This window comes from Chlorocebus sabaeus, chromosome 14 (genome assembly GCF_047675955.1).
Source record: "Chlorocebus sabaeus isolate Y175 chromosome 14, mChlSab1.0.hap1, whole genome shotgun sequence".
NCBI classification, from domain to species: Eukaryota; Metazoa; Chordata; class Mammalia; order Primates; family Cercopithecidae; genus Chlorocebus; species Chlorocebus sabaeus.
In genome coordinates this window covers 31,412,873-31,434,926 of record NC_132917.1, presented here as the reverse complement: position 1 = coordinate 31,434,926, position 22,054 = coordinate 31,412,873, and the positions used below count along the sequence as shown (strand labels likewise).

Here is a 22,054-nt window from a genome sequence, read left to right as displayed (position 1 = left end):
CTTATTCTTTTCCCTTACTCACCCAAAAACAAAGAGAGTCTGTCTCTCTGTGCTAAGCTGCCTGAAGCTGGGGGTGTGCTGACACAAGCACCCCCTGTGGCCAGCACCACTGCTAGTGCACTGGATCATACCCACAGCTAGCAGAGAACTGGGTCTCACCTCAGGCCTATGGTGACCACTGCCTGGTTCACTCAAGGCCCAAAAGCTCTACAAGCATCAGGTGGTAAATACTGCCAGGCTTATGTCCTTCTGCTTAGGGCAATGAGTTCTCCCTGGTCTTGGGAGAGTCCAGAGATGCCACCTGGGAGCCAGGGTCTGGTGTCAGGAACCTTACAAATCTACCCGGTTTTCTATTCTACTATGGCTGAGCTGGCCCCCAAGCCATGAGACAAAGTCCTTAGTCTTCCCTCTCCATTACTTAAAGAGAGGAGGCTCTCCCTGTGGCCCCCACCACCCCAGGCCTGTGGTGAGTACTGGCTGGCTACTGCCAATGTTCTATCAAGGCCTAAGAGCTCTTCAGTGAGTTTATGGTGAATGCTGCCAGCCATGAGTCTCTCCCTTTAGGGCAGTGGGCTTCTCTCTGGCCCAGGGAAGGTCCAGAAATGCCATCCAGGCGCCAATACCTGGAATCAGGGACAGTAGGAACCTACTTGTCACTCTATCCCAGTGAGGCTAAGCTGGTATCCAAGCTCCAGGATGAAGTCCCCTTTACTCTTCCCTCTTTTTTCTTCAAGCAAAATAAGTCTTTTCCTGTAGCCACCACAGCTGGGAATATGCTGGGTCACACCTGAAGCCGCCAGCATGGCTCTGAGTCTCACCTGAGGCCCGTGGTGAGTCCTGCCTGGCTACCACTACTGATTATTCAGGGCCCTAGGGCTCTTTAGTCAGCAGGTGATTAATCCTGCCAGAACTAGGACATTCCCTTCAAGGTAGTGAGTTCCATTCTGGCCGAGGGTGTGTCCAGAAATATCATCCCAGAGCTACGGCCTGAAGTAGGGGCCTCAGGACTCTGTCTGGTGCCCTATTCTACTATGACTGAGCTGGTATCCAAGTTGGAAGACAGTCCTTTTCACTGTCTCCTCTCCTGTCCTCAGACAGAAGAAAAGTGTCTCTCCTGGACCTGTGAGCTGTGCTGCCTGGAGTGGGGGAAGGGTGACACAAGCACTCCCTTGGCTACCCTAGCTGGTGTCTCACCAAGTCACATGCACCCTAAGCCCACTGGCTCCAAGCCCAGCACAACACCAGGACTTTCCGAGGAATTGCAGTTCTTGTGGCCCAGATTGCCTTTTAAGTTTATTTCAGGACCCCAGAGCACTTTAGCCCATGGTGGTGGGGCTTGCCAGAACTCAGGCTTTGACTGCTACGATTAACAACTTGCCTCTGGCTAGGGCTGGTCTAAATGTTCACTCCATGTGCACTGGCTGAATTCTGTCCCATGTTGCTTTCTGCTGTGACAGGGCAGCACTGGGTTCCAATGCAAAGTCCCACAGTCACTTTGCTCTCCCTCCCCCAAGCACACAGGATTCTCTCTCCGTGCCATGTGGCTGCTGATAAGGGTCGTGTGATGTAGGTGATTCAAAATTCTCTTTCTTACCCTCTTCAGTGCCTCTTTCCTTGATATAAATTTAAAACTAGACACTGTAATTGCTCACCTGACTTTTGATTCTCATAAAGGTGGTTTTTTTTGTATGTGGATAGTTGTTTAACTTGTTTTTCCTGCAGGGGGATCTCCAGAGGGTTCTATTTGGCCATATTTGTCTGCCTCATCCCCTATATTACCTATTAGTTTTGCTGGTTCCATCTCATGGCATCTTTTCTTCTTGTGTGCCTGATTATCTTTAATCATGTGACTTATCCTGTTATCAAACTATTATTTTTAGAAATAATTTGCGACCCAGGAAGAGCTTGTCTTTCTCTAAGGAGTATTTTTAAAAAATAGGTAGATTATGATAGTATGGGGGAGAGCTAGCAATTTGAACTCATCTTAATCCTAGTTCAGGGTTTGATATTTTCTCTGTTACCCAGATAGCTTGAAGGTGGCATACAGTCCATGGAAAGACTTATTTCTTTTGAGTTTATTCTCTTTTCTAAGATGCAAACATTCAGGGTGCAAAATGGGAGGTTGTTTTCTAAGATCCTCACTCTCTATTGCCTTCGATTATGATCTTTGCACTTTGTCCTTTAAGCTATCTCCAAAGCATAACTCTGTCTCTCAGTTATCACTTCCAGATTGATAAATGTCCACAGGACAAAAGCAGTGCCAACTGTGGGGCTCACCTTCCTGGATTCCTGTCTTCTTCCTAGATCTTGGCCTGGTAAGTTTTATAATGTCTTGTTGGTTCTCCGATGCTTAAAGAAATTCAAAAACATTTCACCACTTCTTTTTATCTGTCTTCAGTGGAAGGGTTGGTCTGAATAACCTAGTCCATCATTCAAAGTCCAGTTGGCTTTCCTTAAGGTTTTGCTAGATGGTTTTGTATTTCTAAACAATATATCATTCAGGTTCCTTTTCTGTGCTTATAAAAACTTTTTATATGGCATGTGTTTTTCTGAAAATTGTTTTTCAGTATCACCCCTGTTGATGTGTGTGGCTTTAGTTCATTTATTTTTGCCAATGTATAGAATTTCATTGTATAAATATATCAAACTTTATTTATTAATTGTCCTATCAGTGGGTATTTGGGTTATTTTCAATTTATTTGCTATTATGAACAAGGCTACTATTGAATTCATAACATTTAGTGAACATATTTTAAAAGAGAGCTTAGTAAATTAAGAGATATATCATGTTCATGGACACACTGCAAACATGTCTGTTTTCCCCAAATTGATTTATAGATTCAATTTTTATATATATATATCAACTTCAGCATGCTTATTCCCATGGAGAGTCCATTGCTCATTAGGCACCATGCTGCTCTAGAGACATATGGAAAAATAGAAGATGGTTTCTGACTTCCACAAAATAGTTGTTTTAAATATCGCTTTATCTTCCACCTCTTCTTTGCTCAAAGTAATAACTTCTTTTAATTGAGAAAAAGAAGGCCAAATTAAGTAAATACTTTTAACTTTAAGTAGGTGTTATGCTATGAAGTACAAAGTATGAAGTATGTTCTAAATATTCTAAATCTAGAACACTTTCACCTAGGACATGTTCTGAGAATCACATTCCCGGGTGATAGCAAATAGTCACAAATAAAATTAGGGAGAGGAATACAGGGCACACAGATGTTACTTGCGTTATTTTCCTTTATAATTATTCTTTAGTATTTACTCAATATTTAACAGAAACAATTTTAAAAACTGTTTTATGATAGAGGGGAAAATGTGTTAGAGGCTTATGTTGCAATTCTTAGTTTGGATGGTAAGCTCATGAGTATTTGTTTTATATGCATACACATTATATAAACACACACATACGCAATCACATCTATACTTCCATATGTATCAAATGTTACAAAATACATCATTAAAAGTGTCAGGAACAGATCACCCCTCCACCTTTATCCCCAACCCCATACATAGTGGATTCACTCCTTCCCAGTCCTGTATCTCGGTGCACTCCACCCAGCCCCCTCAGCCCCATACCCCAGTGTGCCCCAGCCCTGTCCCAGCCTCCACTGTGTCCTTCCTCCCCTCACAACTGCCCCTCAGCTGATTTCTCCTGTGCAGCACAGACTCCCTGGAGAATGCAGATTGGTTTCAAGGGTGAAGACAAGCCGCCTGCTAGGGGTAGCAGTGGACAGCAAGAAGCTGTGCCCCCGGGCAAGAAGCCACAGTAGCAGCTCGCCTAAGAGCATAAGCAGTTCTTTCTCCCACTGGGTTCACAATGGCCTGGGGATAGCCCATTGCCTAGACTAGTGCTTAGCAGGGACTGCAAACTCAGGATTGGATTGCCACACAGGTCATGGCCCAGCTGGTGTCTGAGGAGGGCGTGGACAAGGATGTGCTTCTCACCCAGCTGCTAAAGTCCAACGAGTCCATCAATGCCTTCTGCCGCTTCCTGGCAGAATGAGACTTTCGAGCTTGGGCCTCCAGGTCACCCTCCTTCTCAAAGCTTGACTCAGTCAATAACAGAGAGGGAGGCAAGTCTTTAATGAATTTGAAGACTATCAATCTGAAAATCTTAATTAAGAAATTCGTCCTCTTGAGTGGGGTGGGTTCAGGGAGATCAGGAAAACAAGTGAGAGAAAGCTTTTGCTTCAGAGTCAAGTTGTGTGGCCTTTGTGTTGGCCTTTGTGCTTTGCCCTTGGTTGCCATAGATAAGGCCTAATAAGCTTGGGTCAGGGGCCTAGGCCCTCTTGATCCAGCCTACAGGCCGGGTCAAAGGCTAATGACACTTATGTGACTTTTGCCAGGTCTCTAGCTTGGTGGTGTGCTCACTGCATCCTGGGAAACTTCAATGCCATTTTAGGCCCTGCTCTGCTTTGTGGATAGCAGCTGAATTCCTAGATGCTCCTGGTCCTTCTTCCTGAGATTCAGGTCTGAGTCCAGGCTGCTTTCTTCTTCTCTTGGACAACCACCACCTTCTCTAGTCCTTGATGTTCCCTTCTCTAAATACTGGCTATGAAATGAATGAGTCTCCAAACCTTTTTCTAAGATACTTGCCCAGTTCCCTTTTGTTTCATTTTTATTTTACTAAGGCAGGACCATTCTGGTGAGATGCTCTCTCCTCTCATCTCTGGTTCAAGGGTTCCCCACTGACTTGGCTGAGCCTTTCTTGGAACTGGTCTGCAGTCTGAAACTCTTCCTAGCCAACCGTCCTTCCTGTCCTCTCTCCTTCCATGGTGTCAGTACTGCATCATTGTCTGAGGCTCTCTTCACCTTTTTCTGCATCTTCTCCTAACAACTGTCTTTCATTTCATTTCTAATCCCATTTTTTTTTGAGTTGGAGTCTCACTCTGTCATCCAACTAGAGTGCAGTGATGCAATCTCTGCTCACTGCAAGCTCCACCTCCCAGATTCCAGTGATTCTCCTGCTCCAGCTTCCTGAGTAGCTGTGATCACAGGCACGTGCCACCATGCCTGGCTAATTTTTGTATTTTTAGTTGAGACAGGGTTTCACCGTGTTGACCAGGCTGGTTTTAGACTCCTGACCTCAGGTGATCCACCCACCTCAGCCTCCCAAAGTGCTGGGATTACAGGCGTGAGCCACCTTGCCTGGCCTTGAATCTCAGCTTGATGTCTCCTTCTCGGTGAGCCTGAATTGATGAACTAATGCAGCCTTTCCTTTTTAGCACACAGGCCTGTAGAAGCAACACAAGCTGGATCAAAATATTCCTTCTGAAATGTGGGTTTCTGACATACTTCACAGAGGGGCACACACATCCTCATGAGTACAAGTGGAGATATCCTCTCCTGGGGATTCTATTATACCTCCTTATGTATCTGGGACTCAAAACTGTCTGTCAGCCTCTGATCAGAGATCTGGAGACTAGAAGCCAGTGCTGGAATTGGAGCCAGCTGCAGGTGTGGGAAGAAGCCCAGGAAGGTGGAGCTCCATGTCTAGGGCAGGAAGACCTGATGAGAGGAAGGTAGAATATATGGGTAGACAGGCAGAGGAATACAGCGACCTGGGAGATGGCTGAGGTGAGGGGTCTAACAAACTGCACTCTTATCCTCAGGTATAAGGCCAAACCCAAGACTAATCCTTGAAGACAGGAACAGAGCCAACACCTGATCTCAGAGGAACTGGACCATAACTGGGAAAAACTGGACAGGATGCTGGCCACATTGGCTCAGTGGTGCATCATGTGTCCTTATGCGCTAGGGCAGGACTTCTTGAAGTCCTACTGATTGGGAACAAGGTTAGAATCAGAGTCTCGGGTAGAAAGAATTTGAGAGTGAGGTCAGGTGGAAAGGGGATGGTGGGGGGGCTCAGGAAAAGAGAGGTTCCTTCATGAGTGGAGAAGGGTGGGAATCTCCTTAGGTACCTGTCTGTTCTGTGAGCCATGCAAAAGGCTGCAGCAATGCTGTGTGCTGTCTTCCTGGAGGGCACTTAGGAAGAACACTGGGCAGGCTAAATTTGGGGTACATCTTACTTTGTGACAATCGCTAGCCTGAGCTCTGCATTTTCATGGGCGTGACAGGCATATATGAACATTTCCCAAAGTGCAGCAATTGGATAGGTCAGCTCTTTAGCAGCACCATGAGCTGAAGAAGCTTTGAAAGACCCTGACAGATGCTGGAAGTTCCTGCTAATGCCACTAATGGAAAATGTGGACATTTGAGAGCGGACTGCTCTCTTTAGCCTTTAATTCCAATTTCCTTTCCAAATCTATCTTCAACCCAAATTGCTACAAAGGGGAAAACTGACATGCTAAACCTCTTCCTGGGCTCAGGCTTAACAAAGGCATAAACAGTTAAAAAATCTCTACAGAGGGAAGGAGGAGTAGCGAAGCTTTTCGTAATGCAGATGCTGCAATGTCAATTCCCAAATGCACTGAGATGGCTAGCAAGTGGCAGAGCCGATGTAGAAATGGGACAAATTCTAGGAAGCACATGGGTGCCAGTGGCAGGCAGTGAAGCCAACAGCCACGGTAGACCAGACAGCAGGGAAGTAGGAGGCTGAGAGTTCAAGAGGAACCATATCAAATGCTGTTTCTCAGGTTTGCCCCTTTGAAACATTCTCCCTAGTGCCAGCTAAATATTCAGATTCCCAGGTCTCTCTCAAGACTTGCTGCTTTGGAATATCCAGATGATGGCCCTAGAATGTTTTTAACAAGCGTGTTTAGGAAACACTGGTACAGAAGAAAGTGAATCCTAAATCAGAAGATTTGACTGCTTAACTGAATCGTCTGTTGGCCCTCTGATGAAAATGTTTGCTTGGATTTGTGTCTCATGGTTTCTACCCCTGCTATGATCTCAGACTCTGTGCTAATGTGGAAATATTACTTTGATGCAAACATAGAATGTTATAACTCAAAGGACTATTTCAAAGGCTAGGGAAGGAGGCAGCAGGCACTAACTGCTTTCTAGATACTCTGTTGGGCATTTTTACATGCAATATCTCATTTATTTCTTGTAGCAACCTCAGGCAGGTAACTTTTTTTTCTTTTACACGTGAGGAAAGTGAGGATATCATACGCTAAGTAACTTGTCCCAAATCATGCCTTCACAAGGGTCAGAGCTAAAGATTTATTTGAATGCTTTTTGTTTGACATTAAAGCTCTTCACCTTTCTACCTAAATATATTGCTTTTGATATCATTGAGACTTCATTTTGGGGAGAAGGAAATGGAGGCACAGAGGCACAAAGTGACTTGTAGAAAGCTACACAGAGAGTTCTGGTGGGTCCGGGATGGGATCCTAGGACCCCTAGGTCTTGTTCTGGTGCTCTTTCTTCCAAGCCAAGAGCTCATCCTGGTGGAAGGGCACCTGCAGAGGCTTGTACTTTGGACCTGTTATGCACTTGTTGGATAGCTTCACAGACCAAACTCAAGCTCATGTCTCTCTGCCAAGAACTTAGGCTTTTATGCTATCCACCTTGTGTTTACCATTTCCCAATACATGAGAATAAGAAAACTACATTAAAGCAAATGTTTATAAGAGTCAAATCTCTTAGATGAGTTTTTTAAAAAAAGTTTCTATTGAAATAGTTTTAATAGTTGCCTGTGAAAACATACCTTTACTCATTCATAAAGCAAAATGGGAAGATTGCCAGACGGGGGTAGGGAATGTGGTAAGGTGAACCACATGTGACAAACAACTCAACTGGCAGCAGGTAGCTCACTATTGAGCAGGCCGTGTTCTTTGACCTGACGCCCAGCAGCCTAGGACATCAGAGAGAGCATGAACCTGCACATACCTCTCCCTCATCACCCCTACCCCACAACTGCAGTGTTCTGGGAATACATGCTGACCTTTCTTCTTTCTATACTTTCTCTTGTGAACTCTCTTCTGCCAGGGATACTCTCCCTGATTTTCTCTGTAATTAATTCTCATTCCTTCTCTAAAGCCATAGTTCAATTTCTGCCTACTTTGTGAGCATTTTTTTTACCCTCACATGGTGATAGCTGCTCTCCCAGTCAGATACAGTGCTTGGCATCCCTTATACTCCTTAAATGCTTCCTTGTTTTGTATTGACTTCCATTTTGGTCTTAGCTGCAGGATAAGACTTTCCTTAAGGGAAGGGAATTTTGTTTTTCTCATCTTGTCTTCTCTCAGTGCCTAGCACAGTACTTCAGCCGTTAAGGAACACACAATGAATCTCCTAACATGGGGCCCAGCATAATAAAACACTTCCATGATCTTCAACTACCTAATTTCTGAGTCTTCTTACTGAAGAATCTTATGGTTACTTGGGCTCTCAACTTCTCTCCTTTCTCGGGCTGTGCTTGTGGGAGAACCTTTTTACCTCCTGGTCATTTTAGATCACATATCTTGGTGCTTGGGAATAAAGAAATCCTGTTTCTTTCTTGGTCAAGATCTATCTGTAAGTCTGGAAGAGCAACTCTTATCCTCTGTTGACTTCAGGGGCTGGGACTTGGTTTACATTGGGGCTGAAGGATAACTGCATTTCTGTACCTGAAGCAGCCTTCAGGACCCACACTGGTTGTGAAACGGGGTGGTTGAGGAGGACTTAAAGACAATAGCATGAAGCCCCATGGTGGAGGGAACAGGGGGGATCTTCCTCAGCTCTGCCTCCCATGAAGACATCAGAAACCTGAATGGAGTCCTCAGAGAGAATGTTGCTATAGGCTGTGAAAAACTTTAGGAGAAGTTTGGGAGTGGGTAGGATGAGAAGAAATGGCACTAGAAGTGTTTTTTCAGAGAAGTAGAAGTTTGCGGCAACCAAAGCTAGAGGCTGAGTAGTTGGAGAATTGCTAATTCTTAGAGTGAAAAGCAGTGAAATTTAGTTTAGATTCTAGTGACTTTCAAAGAGACTCACTAGGACCCAAATAGACAAAGCTTGACCTTCCAAGTGACTGAGAGAACTAATGAAAGTGCTTTTGGCTTTGGACTAGAGAGTGACGTGGGAAGGGAAAATACCATATGAGGCTGGGCCCTGAACACTGAACTCATGTAAAGTAGTTTTACGTGCAGTAATTTTGTAACCAAGGTACAAAGAAGCGTGTGGACTGACTCTTTATCTAATTTGACAGTCTGTGTCTTTTAATTGGACCATTTAGCCCATTTACATTTAAGGTTAATATTGTTATGTGTGAACTTGATCCTGTCATTATGATGTTAGCTGGTTATTCTGCTCATTAGTTGATGCAGTTTCTTCCTAGCATAGATGGTCTTTACATTTTGGCATGTTTTTGCAATGGCTGGTACCAGTTGTTCCTTTCCATGTTTAGTGCTTCCTTCAGGAGCTCTTGTAAAACAGGCCTGGTGGTGACAAAATCTCTAAGCATTTGCTTGTCTGTAAAGGATTTTATTTCTCCTTCATTTACGAAACTTAGTTTGGCTGGATATGAAATTCTGGGTTGAAAATCTTTTCTTTAAGAATGTTGACTATTAGCCCCCACTCTCTTCTGGCTTGTAGAGTTTCTGCCGAGAGACCTGCTGTTAGTCTGATGGGCTTCCCTTTGCGGGTAACGTGACCTTTCTCTCTGGCTGCCCTTAACATTTTTTCCTTCATTTCAACTTTGGTGAATCTGACAATTGTGTGTCTTGGAGTTGCTCTTCTCGAGGAGTATCTTTATGGCATTCTCTATATTTCCTGAATTTGAATGTTGGCCTGCCTTGCTAGGTTGGGGAAGTTCTCCTGGATAATATCCTGCAGAGTGTTTTCCAACTTGGTTCCATTCTCCCTGTCACTTTCAGGCACACCAATCAGACGTAGATTTGGTCTTTTCACATAATCCCATATTTCTTGGAGGCTTTGTTCATTTCTTTTTACTCTTTTTTCTCTGAACTTCTCTTCTTGCTTCATTTCATTCATTTGATCTTCAATCTCTGATACTCTTTCTTCCAGTTGATCGAGTCGGTTACTGAAGCTTGTGCACATGTCACAACCAGTTCTTGCGTCATGGTTTTCATCTTTATCAGGTCGTTTATGGACTTCTCTGCATTGGTTATTCTAGTTATCCATTCGTCAAATCTTTTTTCAAGGTTTTTAGTTTCTTTGCGCTGGGTTCGTAGTTCCTCCTTTAGCTCTGAGAAGTTTGATCAACTGAAGCCTTCTTCTCTCAACTCGTCAAAGTCATTCTCTGTCCAGCTTTGTTCCATTGCTGGTGAGGAGCTGCGTTAGTTTGCTGTATTCAGGAGACCCAGCTCATGTGCAGAGACACACATAGGATCAAAATAAAGGGATGGAGGAAGATCTACCAAGCAAATGGAAAACAAAAAAAGGCAGGGGTTGCAATCCTAGTCTCCGATAAAACAGACTTTAAACCAACAAAGATCAAAAGAGACAAAGAAGGCCATTACATAATGGTAAAGGGATCAATTAAACAAGAAGAGCTAACTATCATAAATATATATGCACCCAATACAGGAGCACCCAGATTCATAAAGCAAGTCCTTAGAGACTTACAAAGAGACTTAGACTCCCACACAATAATAATGGGAGACTTTAACACTGCACTGTCAACATTAGACAGATCAATGAGACAGAAAGTTAACAAGGATATCCAGGAATTGAACTCAACTCTGCACCAAGCAGACCTAATAGACATCTACAGAACTCTCCAGCCCAAATCAACATTCTGCTTGGCACCACATCGCACTTATTCCAAAATTGATCATATAGGTGGAAGTAAAGCACTCCTCAGCAAATGTAAAAGAACAGAAATTATAACAAACTGTCTCTCAGACCACAGTGCAATCAAACTAGAACTTAGGACTAAGAAACTCAATCAAAACCGCTCCACTACATGGAAACTAAACAACCTGCTCCTGAATGACTACTGGGTACATAACGAAATGAAGGCAGAAATAAAGATGTTCTTTGAAACCAATGAGAACAAAGATACAACATACCAGAATCTCTGGGACACATTTAAAGCAGTGTGTAGAGGGAAATTTATAGCACTAAATGCCCACAAGAGAAAGCAGGAAAGATCTAAAATTGACACCCTAACCTCACAATTAAAAGAACTAGAGAAGCAAGAGCAAACAAATTCAAAAGCTAGCAGAAGGCAAGAAATAACTAATATCAGAGCAGAACTGAAGGAGATAGAGACACAAAAAACCCTTCAAAAAATCAATGAATCCAGGAGCTGGTTTTTTGAAAAGATCAACAAAATTGATAGACCGCTAGCAAGACTAATAAAGAAGAAAAGAGAAAAATCAAAGAGACACAATAAAAAATGATAAAGGGGATATCACCACTGACCCATCAGAAATACAAACTACCATCAGAGAATACTATAAACACCTCTACGCAAATAAACTAACAAACCTAGAAGAAATGGATAAATTCCTGGACACATACACTCTCCCAAGACTAAACCAGGAAGAAGTTGAATCCCTGCATAGCAGGCTCTGAAATTGAGGCAATAATTAATAGCCTACCAACCAAAAAAAGTCCAGGACCAGACAGATTCACAGCTGAATTCTACCAAAGGTACAAGGAGGAGCTGGTACCATTCCTTCTGAAACTATTCCAATCAATAGAAAAAGAGGGAATCATCCCTCATTCATTTTATGAGGCCAACATCATCCTGATACCAAAGCCTGGCAGAGACACAACAAAAAAAGAGAATTTTAGGCCAATATCCCTGATGAACATCGATGCAAAAATCCTCAATAAAATACTAGCAAACTGAATCCAGCAGCACATCAAAAAGCTTATCCACCATGATCAAGTGGGCTTCATCCCTGGGACGCAAGGCTGGTTCTACATACAAAAATCAATAAACATAATTCAGCATATAAACAGAACCAAAGACAAAAACCACATGATTATCTCAATAGACGGAGAAAAGGCCTTTGACAAAATTCAACAGCCCTTCATGCTAAAAACTCTCAATAAATTCGGTACTGATGGAACATATCTCAAAATAATAAGAGCTATTTATGACAAACCCACAGCCAATATCATACTGAATGGGAAAAAACTGGAAGCATTCCCCTTAAAAACTGGCACAAGACAGGGATGCCCTCTCTCACCACTCCTATTCAACATAGTGTTAGAAGTTCTGGCCAGGGCAATCAGGCAAGAGAAAGAAATCAAGGGTATTCATTTAGGAAAAGAAGAAGTCAAATTGTGCCTGTTTGCAGATGACATGATTGTATATTTAGAAAACCCCATTGTCTCAGCCAAAAATCTCCTCAAGCTGATAAGCAACTTCAGCAAAGTCTCAGGATACAAAATCAATGTGCAAAAATCACAGGCATTCTTATACACCAGTAACAGACAGAGAGCCAAATCATGAATGAACTCCCATTCACAATTGCTTCAAAGAGAATAAAATACCTAGGAATCCAACTTACAAGGGATGTGAAGGACCTCTTCAAGGAGAACCACAAACCACTGCTCAATGAAATAAAAGAGGACAAAAACAAATGGAAGAACATTCCATGTTCATGGATAGGAAGAATCAATGTCATGAAAATGGCCATACTGGCCAAGGTAATTTATAGATTCAATGCCATCCCCATTAAGCTACCAATGACTTTCTTCACAGAATTGGAAAAAACTACTTTAAAGTTCATATTGAACCAAAAGAGTCCACATTGCCAAGACAATCCTAAGCCAAAAGAACAAAGCCGGAGGCATCCTGCTACCTGACTTCAAACTATACTACAAGGCTACAGTAACCAAAACAACATGGTACTGGTACCAAAACAGAGATATAGACCAATGGAGCAGAACAGAGCCCTCAGAAATAATATCACACATCTACAACCATCTGATCTTTGACAAACCTGACAAAAACAAGAAATGGGGAAAGGATTTCCTATTTCATAAATGGTGCTGGTAAAACTAGCTAGCCATAAGTAGAAAGCTGAAACTGGATCCCTTCCTTACTCCTAATACAAAAATTAATTCAAGATGGATTAGAGACTTAAATGTTAGACCTAAAACCATAAAAACCCTAGAAGAAAACCTAGGGAATACCATTCAGGACATAGGCATGGGCAAGGACTTCATGTCTAAAACACCAAAAGCAATGGCAACAAAAGCCAAAATTGAGAAATGGGATCTAATTAAACTAAAGAGCTTCTGCACAGCACAAGAAACTATCATCAGAGTGAACAGGCAACCTACAGAATGGGAGAAAATTTTTGCAATCTACTCATCTGACAAAGGGCTAATATCCAGAACCTACAAAGAACTCAAACAAATTTACAAGAAAAAAACAACCCCATCAAAAAGTGGGCAAAGGATATGAACAGACACTTCTCAAAAGGAGACATTCATACAGCCAACAGACACATGAAAAAATGCTCATCATCACTCACCTTCAGAGAAATGCAAATCAAAACCACAATGAGATACCATCTCACACCAGTTAGAATGGCAGTCATTAAAAAGTCAGGAAACAACAGGTGCTGGAGAGGATGTGGAGAAATTGGAACACTTTTACACTGTTGGTGGGACTGTAAACTAGTTCAACCATTTTGGAAAACAGTGTGGTGATTCCTCAAGAGTCTAGAACTAGAAATACCATTTGACCCAGCCATCCCACTACTGGGTCCTGTTGTGGGGGTGGGGGAAGAGGGGAGGGATAGCATTAGGAGATATACCTAATGTAAATGATGAGTTAATGGGTGCAGCACACCAACATGGCACATGTATACATATGTAATGAACCTGCATGTTTTGCACATGTACCCTAGAACATAAAGTATATATATATATATATAAAAAAGAAGTGTGTGGACCAAACAGCTGATTGCTGGAAGGGACACAATAAAGGAAGAACTAAGGGAGAAAAGACCTGCCACTCTTACTTAGCAGACAGTGACAATTTCACATCCTCCTTTCCTACATGGATGCTTTTTCCTTCTTTCTTTTGCCTGATCGCTCTGGCAAGGACTTTCAATACTATATTGAATAGAAGTGGTGAGAATGGGCATCTCATATCAGCCTGTTCTTGCATTGCTATAAAGAAATACTTGAGACTGGGTACATAATATAGAAAAGAGGTTTAATTGGCTCACAGTTTTGTAGGTTATACAAGAAACAAGGTGCTAGCATCTGGTCAGCTTCTGGGGAGGCCTTAGGATACTTACAATCATGGCAGAAGGCAAAGGGGGTGCTGGCACATCACGTGGCTGGAGCAGGAGCAAGAGAGATGAGAGAGGTGCTACACACTTTTAAGCAATCAGATATAACAAAAACTTACTCTCTATCATGAGAAGAGAACCAAGGCGATAGAGCTAAACCATTCATGAGAAATTTGCCTCCATGATCCAATCATCTCCTATCAGGTCCCACCTCCAATATTGGGGATTACAATTCAACATGAGATTTGGGTGAGGACAGAGATCCAAACCATATCAGCATCCTTGCTCTAGACCTTAGAGGAAAGACGTTCAAATTTTCACTATTGAGTATAATGTTTGCTGTGGGTTTGCCATATATGGCCTTTAATGTGTTGAAGTCTGTTCCTTCTACACCTGCTGTGGATGACAGTTTATCATGAAAGGATGTCAAAATTTGTCAAATGCTTTTTCTGTATCGAATGATATGATCATATGGTTTTTGTTCTTCATTCTGTTAATGTGATTTATCACATTTATTGATTTGCATATGTTGAACCATCCTTGCATCCCAGAGGTAAATTCCACTTAATCATGGTAGATGATCCTTTTAGTGTGTCATTGAATTCTTTTTGCTAGTATTTTATTGGGAATTTTTGCATCTGTGTTCATCAGGGATATTGGCCTATAATTTTCTATTCTTGTATCCTTGTCTGGCTTTGGTATCAAGGTAATGCTGGCTTCATAAAAAGAGATTTGAGGTATTTCTTCTTTTTTGATGTTTTTGTAAGAGTTTCAGAAGAATTGGTAGTAAGTCTTGAAATGTCTAGCAGAATTCAGCAGTGAAGCCATCAAGTCCTTGGGTTTTCTTTCATTAAAACCCAAGCCATCAAGTCCTTGGGTTTTCTTTCAAAATTAGTGATTCAATATTTGTATTCACTGGGCTTGTTGCATTTTCTGTTTCTTCATGATTCAGTCTTGGTAGTTTGTATGTGTCTAGGAATTTATCCATTTCTGTAGATTGTCCAATTTGTTGGCATAAAATTATTTATATAGTCTTTATGATTCTTTGCATTTCTGTGATATCAGTTGTAATGTCTCCTTTTTCATTTCTGATTTTATATATTTGAGTCTTTTCTCTGTTTTTCATAGTCTAGTTATAGATTTGTTGATTTTGTTTATCGTTTCAAAATCCAACTCTCAGTTTGTTGATTTTTTCCTGTGTTCTTATCTTATGTATTTCTGCTCAAATCTGCATCATTTCCTTTCTTCTGCTAACTTTGTGCTTAGTTTGTCTTTATTCTTCTAGTTCCTTGAGGAGTAAAGTTTTTTTTTTGATATTTTTCTTCTTTTAGATGTAGGTATTTATTGCTATAAACTCTTCTATTAGACCAGCTTTTGTTGCATTCCATAAGTTTTGGTATGTTGTGTTTTTATTTTCATTTGTCTCAGATATTTTTAGATTTTCATTTTAATTTCTTCATTGATCCATGGGCTATTCAGGAGTATGTTGTTTAATTTCCATGTATTTGTTAATTTTCTAAAATTCCTCCTGTTGTTGATTTCTAGTTTCACTTATTGTGTTTGGAAAATATACTTGATATTGTTTCAATCTTCTTAAATTTTCTAAGGCATGTTTTGTGCTGTAACATATCTTAGAGAATGTGCTATATCTTAGAGAATGTGCACTTGAGAATAATGTGTGTTCTGTGACTGTTGAATGTAATGTTCTGTATATATCTGTTAGGCCCATGTGGTCTAAAGTGCAGTTCAAGTCTGATGTTTCCTTACTAATTTTTTTTTTTGGGAGGGAGTTTCACTCTTGTTGCCCAGGCTGGAGTGCAATGGCATGATCCCAGCTCACTGCAACCTCTGCCTCGTGGGTTCAAGCAATTCTTCTACCTCAACTTGTCAAGTAGCTGGGATTACAGGCATGCACCACCATGCCTGGATAATTTTGTATTTTTAGCAGAGGTGAATTTTCACCATGTTGGTCAGGCTGATCTCGAACTTCTGACCACTCCTGACCTCAGATGATCCACAAGCCTTGGCCTCCCAAAGTGTTGGGATTACAGGTGTGAGCCACCGTGCCTAGCCTCCTTATTAATTTTTTGTCTGAATAATCTAGTCGTTGTTGAAAGTAGGGTATTGAAGTCCCCAAATATTATTGTTTTGCAATCTATCTCTCCCTTCAGATCCTTTAATATTTGTGTTATATATTTAAGAGCTCTGATGATAGGTACATATGTATTTACAATTGTCATATCCTCTTGATGTACTGACCCTTTTGTCATTATATAATGGCCTTCTTAGTGTCTTTTTACAGCTTTTGACTTAAAACCTATTTGTCAGATATAAGTAGAGCTACCCCTGCTGTCTTTTGGTTTTCATTTGCATGGACTATCTTTTTTCATTCCTTCACTTTCAGTCTATATGTATCTTTAAAAGTGAGATACGTTTCTTATAGGCAGCATATAATTAGGTCTGGTGCTTTTTTCTTTATATTCATTCAGTCACTCAATATCTTTTTGTGGGAGAATTTAATTCATTTACATCCAAGGTAATTATTGATAGGTAAGGACTTACTACTGCAATTTTGTTAATTGTTTTTTGGTTGTTTTGTAGATACTTTATTTTATTCTTCCTCTTTTGCTGTCTTCCTTTGTGGTTTGAAGATTTTCTGTAGTTGTATGCTTTCCATCTTTTGTATGTTTGTTTTGTGCTTCTAAATGTTTGTTTGTTACTATGAAGCTTACATAGAACATCTTATAATCTGTTTCAAGCTGATCATAGCTTAACTGTAATTGTATACAACAAATCTACAGTTTTATCCCCCAATTTATGTTTTTGATATCAAACATAACATCATTTTGTAATGTGTTTCCTTGACAATTTATTTTAGCTATAGTTATTATTAATTGTTTTGTCTTTTAGCCCATATACTAGGAATAAAATTGTTTTTATCACCATTATTACAATCCTAGAGTATTTTAAATATGGCTCTGTTTTACTTATACCATTGAATTTTGTGCTTTTGTGTGTTTTATGTTATCAGTTAGAGGTCTTTTGTTTCAGCTTAAAGAACTCCCCTTAGCAATTTCTGCAAGGCAGGTCTAATGGTGGTAAACTCTCTTAGCTTTTGCTTGGGAAGGTTTTATTTCTTCCTCATTTGGATAAAAAAAAAGCTTTGCTCTGTCAGTTATTCTTGTTTGGCAGCTTTTTCCCTCAGCAGTTTGAATATATCATCCCACTCTCTCTTGATCTGTAGGATTTCTGCTGAGGAAACTGCTGATAGTTGTATTAGCACTTCTTTAGATGTGATTATATTTCTTATCTCTTGCTGCTCTCACAATTTTTTCTTTACCTTTGGTTTCTGATAATTTGATTATTGTGTGTCTTGGTGAACTCCTCTTTGATTTGAATTTGATTGGAGACCTCTGCACTTGGTGTACCTGGATGTTGGCATCTATCCCCAGATTAGGGAAAATTTCAGCAATTATTTCCTTAATATGCTTTCTGGCCCCTTTTTTCTTTGTTTGTCTTCTGCAATTCCTCTTACTGGATCTCTCAGTGGTGTTTCATAATTCCTGTACTTTCTTCATTCTTTTACCTTTCTTGTTCCTCTGCCTGGATAATGTCAAATGTTCTGTCTCTGTCTTTGAGCTCACTGCTTCTTTCTTCTGCTTGATTGAGTCTGCTGTTGACTCTTTTCTATTGAAGTTTTTAGTTCAGTCATTGTATTTTCATTTCTAGAATTTCTATTTTGTTCTTTTATATTGTTTCTATTTCTTTATCTCACTTTGTGTATTGTTTTCCAAATTTCATTTAATTTTCTATCGGTATATTCTTGTAGTTCACTAAATTCTTTGAGAAAATTGTTCTGAATTTTTTGTCAGTGATTTCATAGATCTCCATTTCTTTAGGGTCTATTATTAGAGCCTTATTAGTTTGATCATGAAAGTCTCATGATTCCCTGATTATTTTTAATCCTTATGTCCTCTGCTTATTTGAGGAGACAGACCCCTTTTTAGCCTTTACAGGTGTTCTTTGGCAGGGATGGGCCTTCACTGTTTAGTCTAGCCTGTGATTCTGGGAGGACTAGCTGGTAATGACCCCTGGAAGTCAAAGCTGTTTGTGAGTTCTTTAGTTTGCTGGGTCACTGCTTTTGCTCTGATGTTGGGTGGGGCTCCTGCCTAGGCTTTGCTGTCTGGAAGATCACTGGCTGGGTTCTGAAATCAAGTGGAGCTGCTGGCTGGGTACTGTGATGGCCTTTGGTCAGGCCGGCTATAGGATGTATTCCCTGGCTGGGTGATTCCACTATTTGGGATCTGTATTTGGACAGTGCTGCAGGCAGGGCTCTGAGAGGTTATGTGTTATTGCTGCTAGAGATAAGTTGAACCAGAGTCTATGCTCCTTATAAGTGCACAATTGTGGATTGCCTCCCTGTTAGGTTGGAGCTGTGGGGTGGATTTTTGGCTGAGTTGACTTGCTATTTGACCTCTCAGGTCAAGCAGGTCTATTCTCTATTCTTCTCCAAAATGCATAGAGGTGAGTCTTCCTGCCTGAAAGGCTTGTTGGGTGAGCTTTTTGACTGAATGGAGCTATTGCTTGACTTACTGAGTCAAACAGATCTAACTCCTATATTTCTTTGAAATGGATGAAGATGAGCATCTCACTGTTTGGGCAGAGTTGTTGGGGTGGGTTTGGAAATTGAGCATTGAGACTAGTCATCTATAAACTCAAGCTAGGTTGAACTTCCCACCATGCTTCTGAAAATGACCAGCTCAGCTTTGTGGGTGAGCTATGAAGTTGGCTGGTGTCTTCAATTGAGCACCACAGTTGGCAGAAACATAGAAGTGTCATTAAGATCTACACACTGGTCACTGTGATCTATGTCTCTTTCTTTATTTCTACGGACCCTAGGAAGTGTAGTCTTGCTGTTACCCCCAGTGTTTTCCATGAAGTGAGACAGAGTGGGACTCCTGGAAGTATCTCAGAATGCTAGAGAGAAACTGAATGATTGCCTCTGGTTCTTTTTTACTCCTGTATAAGCCGTGGATCCAGGGAATCCTCTCTATCTGGCATTGTGCTGACTTGGGTGAGGGCGAGGGGCAGTACAGTTGAAGTGCAACTATTCTTCTTTCTCTTCAAATGTGGTTTTCATTCAGTTCTGCAGACACCATGGTTGTCTCAGTCTTGTTTCCAAGTGTTGGAGTTTTTAAAAAGCTGTCTTGTCTGGATAGTTGCTAGTTGAACTTTCTGTGGGGAGGAGTGGAGGCTGAGGCTTTCTATTTCTCCATCTTTCTGCTGTTCAGTCTTTCTTACATTGCCTCTCTTACTTATACAGACAGAAAGTCTCCCAAATACCAGGTCAAATTATCTCAGGGCTTTCAGATTCTTGTCTGTGGGTGTGAAGCATGAGGCCAGGTTGGACATGTGTTGAAACGAGATGGGTTCCATTTCAGTCAGTCTCATACATGCTTCTTCTCGGGGGATATCCACATTGGAGTGTTTAATCTGGGACCGTCTAGTTATGTTACATACCACCCTTTCCTATATATAATCTATTGCTCTAAATCATGTGAAATTGTCAATCTAGGTTTGAAGGGCAGGATCAAGAGATTTCCCCATAGTTAGATGAAACAACAACAACAACAACAACAACAACAACAACAACAACAAAAACGCGCGCGCGCGCACACACACACACACAACAAAATACCTTTAAAGTGGTTGTTTCGTAGTAATATCTAGAAGAGCCTAGCACTTGTCTCAGACCCCACTGTGCTCTGTGAGGGAGCCCTCTGCTCAGAGGACAGTCATATTATTCCGGTGGGCTTTCCACTAGCTTTGGGATAATGAAAGAGGGATCCATAGTTATCCCTGTAGGTGGTGAGTGAAGGTAGATTTAGTGATGGTAATGATAAGTGGATGGATGGGATTGCCTTATTAATTTATTGATATGAGATATAGATGTGTTTATGAAAAGTTGGCTCAGAAGCAAACATTAGGGATTAGGAATACTTTCCTGTTAATCTTCATAATTAAACTAAAGATGATTTTACCAGTGGGACATTTTAACCCTAGAATAATACAAATTAGACTTTCCAAAAGCAACCCCTTAAAATATCAGATAAGTGAAGGGAAAAAGATGTTTTAATAAGACATCAATGAAAACCAGAAGTCACAACCGATCCATTCAATGATGAATGGAACATGTTATATTAAAAACTGGGTTCCCTTGTGTCACTATGTTACCAGACTTCCAGTAGCTTAATGGTGCCTTTGTTGGCAACCTGGAGAATGTGGTTGAGAGGACTAATTTGACCTGCAGAATCTAAAGAAATTTGACTGTCATGGTTGTACATGTTGGCACTGTGGAAGAAGGCATTGGGGCATCTCAAGTCTGGTTCCAGGGCTTACTAGTAATCAAATATACAAAGGTAAACCTCTCTCCCTGTGTCTCTCAGGTTATCTGCCTTTCATAATATGCAAGAGAGCTATGATGGAGAGAGGTAAGTCCTTAGTCATGATGAGTCTCCAAAGGTGACCTTTGATGACAATTACGAGTGTCTGAGGGAAGATTTACACATTAATCACATGAGCCTTGAGTTTGTACTGGCCATGCAGCATTTGAAAACCTCCTCCTTGGCCTGAGCTCCTGGTTACTTGGTCCCAAGAATACTGCTTCAAAGTGTTCTCTGAAACAACCAAGCGTCACCAGAGAGGGTGAATATCAGTACAGCATGGCGTCCATTTTGGAGTTTTTATCTTCCTCATCTTTTTATCAGGAATATAGAAGCAGTACAATTATAATATGCAGGCACTCCTCACTTTGCATGGTTCCAATATGCATGAATTTCTACTAGCTAAATGTCTGTTACATGGTATATTACCTGTAATTGCATAAAGTATAAACTTTGCTGCTAGCAATTCAGTTCACAAATAACTACCTAAATAACAGATGCACATCATGATCAGTGACCAATCACATCACTTTTTTCAAAGTAAGCTTATAATTGTTCCCTGAGCTCCTGTTATATAGTTCAGACACAGACAGCAAAGTTCTCTATAGTTGTATCGCCTCCTTGACTCTCAGTGATATATCCATGTGGTATTTAAAAAAATGGAAAATTGAAAGATGGAATTGGCCAACAAACATGAAAGTCCAGAAAAGAAAGAAGAGGTGATAACACTGGAAATTGAATTTAAATTGAACGTAAATGGAATTGTAGAAGAAATGATTGTGGAGATGTTGACACTGCCATTGTTTGCAAGACTCTAGATATGAGTCTTACTGATACAGGAGATAGGAATAAATTATTTAGGCAGATAGTGAAGTTAAAAGAGTCTTCAGCAGGGCTTCTCTTTTTAACAAAAAACATCCCCCAAAATCATTTCTTTTCTAACAAAGATCAGCCTGAGGCCGGGCGCGGTGGCTCAAGCCTGTAATCCCAGCACTTTGGGAGGCGGAGACGGGTGGATCACGAGGTCAGGAGATCGAGACCATCCTGGCTAACACGGTGAAACCCCGTCTCTACTAAATATTACAAAAAACTAGCCGGGCGAGGTGGCGGGTGCCTGTAGTCCCAGCTACTCGGGAGTCTGAGGCAGGAGAATGGCGTGAACCCGGGAGGCGGAGCTTGCAGTGAGCCGAGATCTGGCCACTGCACTCCAGCCTGGGCGACAGAGCAAGACTCCGTCTCAAAAAAAAAAAAAAAAAAAAAAAAAAGGATCAGCCTGAAAAATTGAGCTGCAAACATAGATAAGCAAGCTGGAAGTTTGCATGGGTGTATGCTGGAATATGTGCCAATAGAAAAGGACTACCTGAAGGCCAGACATACTCAACATGGAGGTTCCATCTTCCCTTTTTTTGTTACCACATGTACAGTAAAAAAACAGGCAACATGGTGCTGGCCAGGCAGAAGACCCATCTACATAATCAAAGATTAGAG

The 22,054-nt window shown here is 41.1% G+C and overlaps 1 protein-coding gene across 9 annotated transcripts in view; it reads left to right on the top strand.

The window, feature by feature from the left end:
• The window catches only part of SRD5A2 (steroid 5 alpha-reductase 2), a 284,751-nt gene that overhangs the window by 89,851 nt on the left and 172,846 nt on the right, over nt 1-22,054 (top strand). For 2 of the 9 annotated variants that reach the window (XR_012095254.1, XR_012095256.1), the window contains exon 6: nt 2,217-2,315. The exons of the other annotated variants lie outside the window; for them this stretch is intronic. The gene's annotated coding sequence lies outside the window, so the exon portion shown is untranslated. The remainder of the gene's footprint in view (nt 1-2,216; nt 2,316-22,054) is intronic. 9 annotated transcript variants of the gene reach the window in all.